Below are 7,676 nucleotides of genomic sequence, written 5' to 3' on the forward strand. Positions count from 1 at the left end.
ATGGATATAGGGTAGGGAATGGACTGGGAATGCTCTAAGACAATGAAAAATCTACCTAGAACGTGTGGATATCCCTAAGTAAAGGCTACTCGCAACCATTATATAAGACAATAAGCATATATACCATATACTCAAAACGTACGTGCAAATATCCCTAAGTAAAGGCTACTCGCAACTATTATATAAGATAATAGGCATATATGGTATACTCAAAACGTGCATGCGAATATCCCTTGATAAGTAATAAGTAAAGATTACTCAACGTATGAGACCGGATACATAACACAAATCAAATAGAGAATTGAATTACCATTTACATATTTCAGTCTTTCACAGTTTCATTTATAGGTGTGAACATGTAAAGAAAGTGCATGCAAAGGGGTGTAATTGGTACAATACAAACGCGACAGCCTACAAATCTGTAGCTACGTACGGTGGGACCCTTGATCACAACACCGATATTTGGTCTGATTCACAGTATGTTTTCAGTACTTCCAAATCAACCCATGAAAGAATCTAACCCCCACACACATTGGCCCATCACATGCACCACCCTATAAGTTCATCATGTTCTCAAGTTTGAAAGAGACCAACAATATTTTTAATTTTTATGTCTTTTTTTTATTTTTTTTAAAGAAAAAGATGTATAAAATGTTAAGATAATTTTTTACTTCTCATAATGTTAGTAACATACTATGTTTTTCTTCTTTAGGATGTAACGTTATTTTATTTCACAAAACGTTAAGATAAAAACATAAAAATAATGTCGGATCATCATGTGCAAAACACATTTTTTTCATCATATCGCATAATTTGATAAAAAGAGAAACACCTTAAAATGAAAATAATGGTGTTTTATTGTTTCGGTTGCAAAAGAAAACCTTAAAACTGAAATAAACGCTTAGATCAATATTATAATTAAAAAAAAAAACTTAAAATGAAAAACTTCGCTCTTTCATAGTTTCTATTAGAATAATAAAAACCCACCTTAATTGACAGACTATTGAAAAAGATAACTTTAAAATTGATGTCAGAACGACCATGCATAAAAACACCTATTTTCATCATACCGCGTAACTTGACAATTTTGTACGTCATCCTCGGAAGACATAAACACGCATAACAATCAGGATAATGAAATTACAGGGGTATTTATTTTTCAAACATGTAACACAATTTTTTATGAGCTAATTAGCGACTCCTGGTAGCGAAAGAAAGGGGCATTTGATCCTCTTAAGCTACAATTTCTATTATCACTCTAGATATTTCGTGTTTTAACCTTTTCATTTATAGTTGTTGCAAGGCATACTATAAAAGCAAAACAATCACTTAACACAACCTTCTAATAATGGTTTAACCACAACACACACACACTTGACGTCTCATAACATTGGATCTTAAATTGTGTGTAGCTAGCACGCACCCTTTATTTGGTTTCGTGTCCCAATTAACAATGATCGCCTGCCACCATCTCTATCCCCATCCCCCCTCTTTTTCTAGATATGTGTATTTTCCGACTTTCCGTATGTCATTGTTTTGGGGCCATATTTTCGGTCATCAATTCAACTTATGGATTCTTCAAATTCCTTTGAACAAATTTCTCTCAGTGAAAACTTAACCCGAAAAGCAAAAGGTATGCGCATGAAACCATATATTGAATTTGCTTCTCAAATCAAAAGCTTTGTAAAACTAGTAGGCTTTATAAATACACTTGTAGAAATCCAATTATGTTACAAATAATATGAAAAATAACAAATATAGGATGCTCTCACTATTATCCATGATTCTAAAAACCCAATTTTTTTCGTGTAAAGTGAAATAAACTAACACAAAGTATGACTAAAGAAAATCAAAACTAACAAGATATGGAGTACTAGAAAGTAACACTTATTCAATAAATATTTTTATTAATTTAATAGACTTGGAGGGAAAAATATGGCTATGGTCCCTATCACGTGGAATTTTGTTAGGCCCACGTCGCTTTGACCCGAGGCCGTAATCGTTGACTCATTCAATGTTCTTGTTGGTTACTGTTGTTCTCGTTCAACGGTCAACCTAATTCATTTGGGCATGTTTTCAATTTAATTTTCATTTGGATTGCCATCAAATTTTTCTCTTTCATGTTGATTTATAGTAAATTAATCTTGTTCTAGTGGTACCTAGTGAATTTTTATATGGAAGGTTATTGATTTAAGTCTCGATTGTAACAATATGTTGTGTGTGAACAAGCGATTTTATACGGTGGGTTTTCAGACGTGGATAACTTTTTGTTAATGGATATACTTATGTGACTGGCCTTTATTAATCGTTTAAGAAAAAAGTTTATAGTTATTGCTAAGTATCTCTAATATTGGGTCATGTTTAATGTGTGGACATATGTTTAAAATATCATGGATATATCATTATCTTTAGCTACAATTCATACACATTAATTATAACAAATCTTTTATTGAGAAGTTGCTCACCCACAATTTAAGAAAAGACATACCAATGAGTTATTAGTTTCATATGTATTTGTATAAAAATTTTAATGTAAATTAATTAACTTTCTCGTACAGTTTGCTTTCAGATTTTTTTTAACTTATTCACGTTTAATTGTGAGAAAATGTTCAAGGTTTTTATATATATCAAGTGCGTCAACTAATATTGTTTACAATAATATTCTCTTAATTAAAAATAAAGTAACTTAAATACACCTTACCACAAAAAATACAAAAAATCCGTTTAGTGAAAATAGAATTTACTAAGTATTTAACTAATTAAATAAGTTGTGACTAACACCCGTGTTAACAGAAAATATGTTAACATATTTTTAAAAAGGATGTATCCGAGGCCATTGATGGTCGGTTTAATTTGTATATATATTAGTTCGTTAACTGTGTAGTTTTAGTTGTTTATTGCATGAACTTCGATACTTCATACGTGTTTGTTATATTTAGGTCACAAGTGATTAAAGCAACTATTTTAGACCTGCACGAGCATGGAATGAAGACCCGGGATAACCAGCACGTGAAGCGAGATAAGTAAATGAAGTTTGTTGGTGAAGAAACCGTCACAGTACGCGATGGGATGGACATGAGTCCAACGCGATATTTAGGCAGAGTTGACTTTGGTCCATTGTGTTACGCAATGGACCCTTGAAGACCCCATTGCGTACCGCGATGAGTGCCAAAATCTCGAAAGTTAGGGTTTTCTATTATATCATACTTGGACGACCTTATTCGTATCTAACTTGTTCCAGAGCAGTTTCCAAGGCTTGGTAGATCATTTCCATCCTTCTGATTAGTCCCGAGATCATTTACATGGTTTATATCATCATAATTGAAGCTCTTGTGATGTCGAGGCGTGGCTAGTCTTCTCGAATCATACCCGGGATGTAGAGTATTGTATTTTTCAGTTTTCTCATGTGTTTTAGAACGAATGATTTGTAATTGTCTTTGATTAATCTATGAGAATTGATGTCTAATATTGTTGTGCACTCAGTCGGTTTAGGTTTATTTCTAACATAACGATTAGTTTGCCAGTTGTTATGATAATTGCTTATAGGGTTGTTTTGATTAGTTTGAATATGATGAAACATACAATTGCCCTTAGTTGAGTCACACCGACAGGGACTGCTTGATAACCAGTGTCGTGTGTTAGCGAATGTTGATGCATAAGGTTTGCCTAGTTAGTCAATTTGTATCGGTCATTGATAATTAAACTGTTATGTTAACATTAGATCGCTGTTAATTTACTTACTTGAACCCCGGGTGTGATTTGTCTTTGTTAATTGCTTGACTTTGCTAAGTTACTTATTTGTTATTCAATCCAATTATTTGCTAGTGTGATCAGCACTGTTAGCTAATAGCTATCACTTCATAATATTAGAAATTGGTAACATGTCACACTAACCATATACTCCTTGTGGTTCGACACTCTACTTGCTTCGGTGATTAGGAATTTGATTTTATTGTTTTTGACTAGATAGCGACAGTATATCATCAAAATGGCACTGTTGCCGGGAAGTTAGTGCGCTTAGTGTTTTCGTGTTATTTGATTTCTTTGTTTTAGTTTAGTTTAGTTTAGTTGTAGTTTTTATTTTTAGTTTTTAGCTTTTATTTTCCCATTTTGCATGGGGTGAGTTGTTTGTGCATGTAACAGGTTTATGCACATTCGCCGTTCAGGAAGACAATCTCCGTTTATCTTCGAGCTAGAAATCAAGAGAGTAGCTCGGCAGATCCGAACTCAGCACCGAGGGTCAGAAATGGAAGGCCATAATCAAAACCAGAACTAGAATCAAAACTAGGACCTGAACCTGTACATTAATCAAAATCTTAACCCGCCACCTAAAGACAACATATTCCACCAGAATTACAATGACAACCAAGATCAGCCCGAAAACAACCAACGCCCACCTATAAATACCACCCAACAACCAAACCTAAATAACTCAGCTCGACAATCTAGAAACTGAAAACATCAACAAACCCGGACCATTAGCCCTACATAACACCCTTAGCCACAGAGTTCAAGTGAACAGAGATGATGATTATATCAGTATTCATACAAAGGATGAAAAAGAAGGGGAGTGGAATGAAACAGATTAGGGGCAAGACGGTAATAATGGTGACAATTGGCTAGTTAGACAGAATGAAGGGTTTGAGCCGGTTAATGAAGTTAATGATGGTTGGAATGATGAGGTAGATGAGCCGGTGAATCAGAGAGGTGCTAGGTTGGTGAATCGAAACAGGGGTAGAAATGGTATTGGGAGGAATCGAGTTGCAAGAGGCAGAGAATTTAGGTTAATAGAAGTGGTTTGGTTAGTCATGGGGGTGAAGGAGGAATTTTGTAGCCCCGGTTCAGGGTGTTAATAGTCGGTTCAGACCGGCTATGTCACACCCGGCCCTGAGCGGCGGAAACAGCCGGGCGCGCGCGAGTGGGAATTGATAATTAAGCACGGGCCATTGCAAACATTCAAAGTAAGATTTTCATTGCGCATGAAATGTTTAATACAAATACATTACATTGTTTAAAAATTACATAAAAACATCCAAGTATAAAAACTGTTGAAGATTTCCACGCCATATCCCCTTGCGCGGCGGGAACAACCACGCGCATCGAAGGGATAGAACTAAAATCTTCCAAAAAGCTAGTTTTAGATGTTCAGCGTGAGGTGCTCTAAGTGTGACTCCAAGCGCTACCTAGTTATCTCCTGAAAGACACGTAAAACATTTGAATCAGTATAAACTGAGTGAGTTCACAAGTTTTAGTAACTTGATAAATCGTATTGCATCATAACCTTGATAAAAATCATTCTGAAACATAATTCTGATAGCATCATTAAAACACATGCTTGGTAAAACATAGTTCTGTCAACATATTCTGATAAAATCGTTCCGCGGGTTACGCGCGAACATTTCTGGGAACTGTGCTCGTTTGTGTAAGTGGCGCTGCCACTACGAGCGAAACAAGTAATACTGTCCCGCGGGTTACGCGCGGACACTTCTGAAAAATCGTGCTCGTCTGTGTAAGTGGCGCTGCCACTACGAGCGAATAATACCGTCCTGCGGGTTACGCGCAGACGTTGTGCCGGAAAACAAGGCGCTCGTCTGCGTAAGAGGAGCGACCTCTACGAGCGGGCTCAAACCCATAGTACTGCCCCATGACCATACTAGGCACTCGTCTGTGTAAGAGGTGCGACCCCTACGAGTGGGCGGATCAAACCAGCAGTCCCTACCCTTAGAGTTCCAATGGTAAAGTGATCACTTACTCGAATTCTGGCGCACATACATCGTAAACCATAGATAACCGTTTGCATTGCTCATCATGAAACATAATTTAAACACAATCGTTTGCATAACTTGTAAGTATAACATGATAAATCGTAATTTAAGTACGTGTCCCTCGCCCCGAAAACAGTTTAAAAACAGTGAAAATAGTGAAAATAGGGGCTGTGAGACTCACCTGTGGTTCTTGTTAAGGGATTAATCGAGATTCGGGTTTTCTTGGTGTTGGCCTTTGAATTGAAGGTCTAGAATACGATTAAGAAGTATATATATTAAGATCAAGAAATAGGAGAATATAAGGGTTGGAAGGTAGATCTCAAGGTTATATTCTCGGCTTACCTAGTTACAGGATCGGATGCTTGGGAGATGATTAGTGCAAGTTTGCAGTTCTTAAGAGAGAAGTTTGAAGTGTGTTTGGGTGATAACTTAGGTTACATATTTATAGTCAAACTCAAGGGAACACAATCCCTTGCTTTAGGGGATTGTAATCTTTTCATATCTAGGTGTAATGATGATAAAGTATGGGAATTATTATTATTTATTTAAAAGTGGAGTAGTGGATAAAAGATTTTGATTTGATTTGGTCAGGACATGCAGGTCTGGGGTTGGTGAGAATAGGGTGGCTGACAGTTGACTTTTCATGTTACAGTGTGCTTTTTCAGGTACTTTTGTCAGTGTACAGTAAAAAGTGGAAAATCTCTGAAACACGCTACTGTTTTCTTTTGGGCGGGAGTAATCTCCTTACGTCTGGAGGATAGACTGAGTGTTCTGTGCGTATCACTTTGTGCGCATAGCTTTCTGCGTGAAGGACATTTCTTTGCTGCGGGTAGGCACGTAACCTTCTTGCAGTTAGGGACATTGAGTTTCATTTGTAGATTCTCCAGGTGGTCTTGGTATTTCAACATAGTGATCAGTTATGTTGAAGTCAATTCCATCTTGGAGCTTCAGACAAACTAGCTCTCAATGTTCCCGCCATGCGGGGAGGTTAGTTCCCCTTCCGCACGCGCATAGACGATTTGGGATGCACCCGCCTTAGCATCATGCGAGACGGTCAGCCCATTAGACAACATTAAGTTATAGAAACATAAAACCAATACACTCGCGCATGGCGCATATAACATATGCCCACGCAGGTTCTTAACATGGTGCGCTCGCGCAGGGCGCATATAACATAATTACCTAATATTTAGGTTGATTACTTGGTTTAAGGGATTGGGAATTTACCGGGTGTCACAGGCTATTTCAAATGGTGTATCCCTGAGACTCTTGCAGGAGCGTATACTGGGACAACAAACATTTAATTCGCGGTTGTATTACATTAACATTGTGCCACATTTTCACGAGATGGCTTCTAAGGAACTGTATTCACATTTGTCTAATTTTTCGGCTATTTGCGGGTCGATTGGTGATGGTACGTTTGATCAGGATGAAATGTTGGTTTTTCATTTCTTTTTGCTTCTAAATTGACGCGTTATGTGTATTCTTTATTTACAAATTCATTGCGAAGAACTTTGTAGTTGATCTTCATTGCAACTTGTTATTGTGAAATGATACATTAATATATTAGTAAATTAGCCTAAAAAAGACGTACCTGCCGCGAAGCGCGGACTCACCTGCTAGTAATTATAATTTATAATGTATATATAAAGTGATGATGTTAACTACAAATTAACATCATGTTATATTAGTTTCTAAACTAGAGAAACACAAAAAGAAACAAAGACCATGCAAAGATGCATGCAGGCAGCTTCCTTTAAACTTGCATTGTTCTTCATTCTTCCCTTGTAATTAAGCTGGAAGGTTTTGCATCAGGTCGGATAATCTTGTCATAATGTTCTCGAACGAAGGACGAAGTGCTGGGTTGCTGCATGTTTTAACAATAAATCAATTAAAATACACTTGGTTTAT

Source organism: Bidens hawaiensis, unplaced genomic scaffold, assembly GCF_021521415.1.
Source record: "Bidens hawaiensis isolate Kalapana, Puna unplaced genomic scaffold, B.hawaiensis_p1.1 tig00060432_1, whole genome shotgun sequence".
NCBI lineage: Eukaryota > Viridiplantae > Streptophyta > Magnoliopsida > Asterales > Asteraceae > Bidens > Bidens hawaiensis.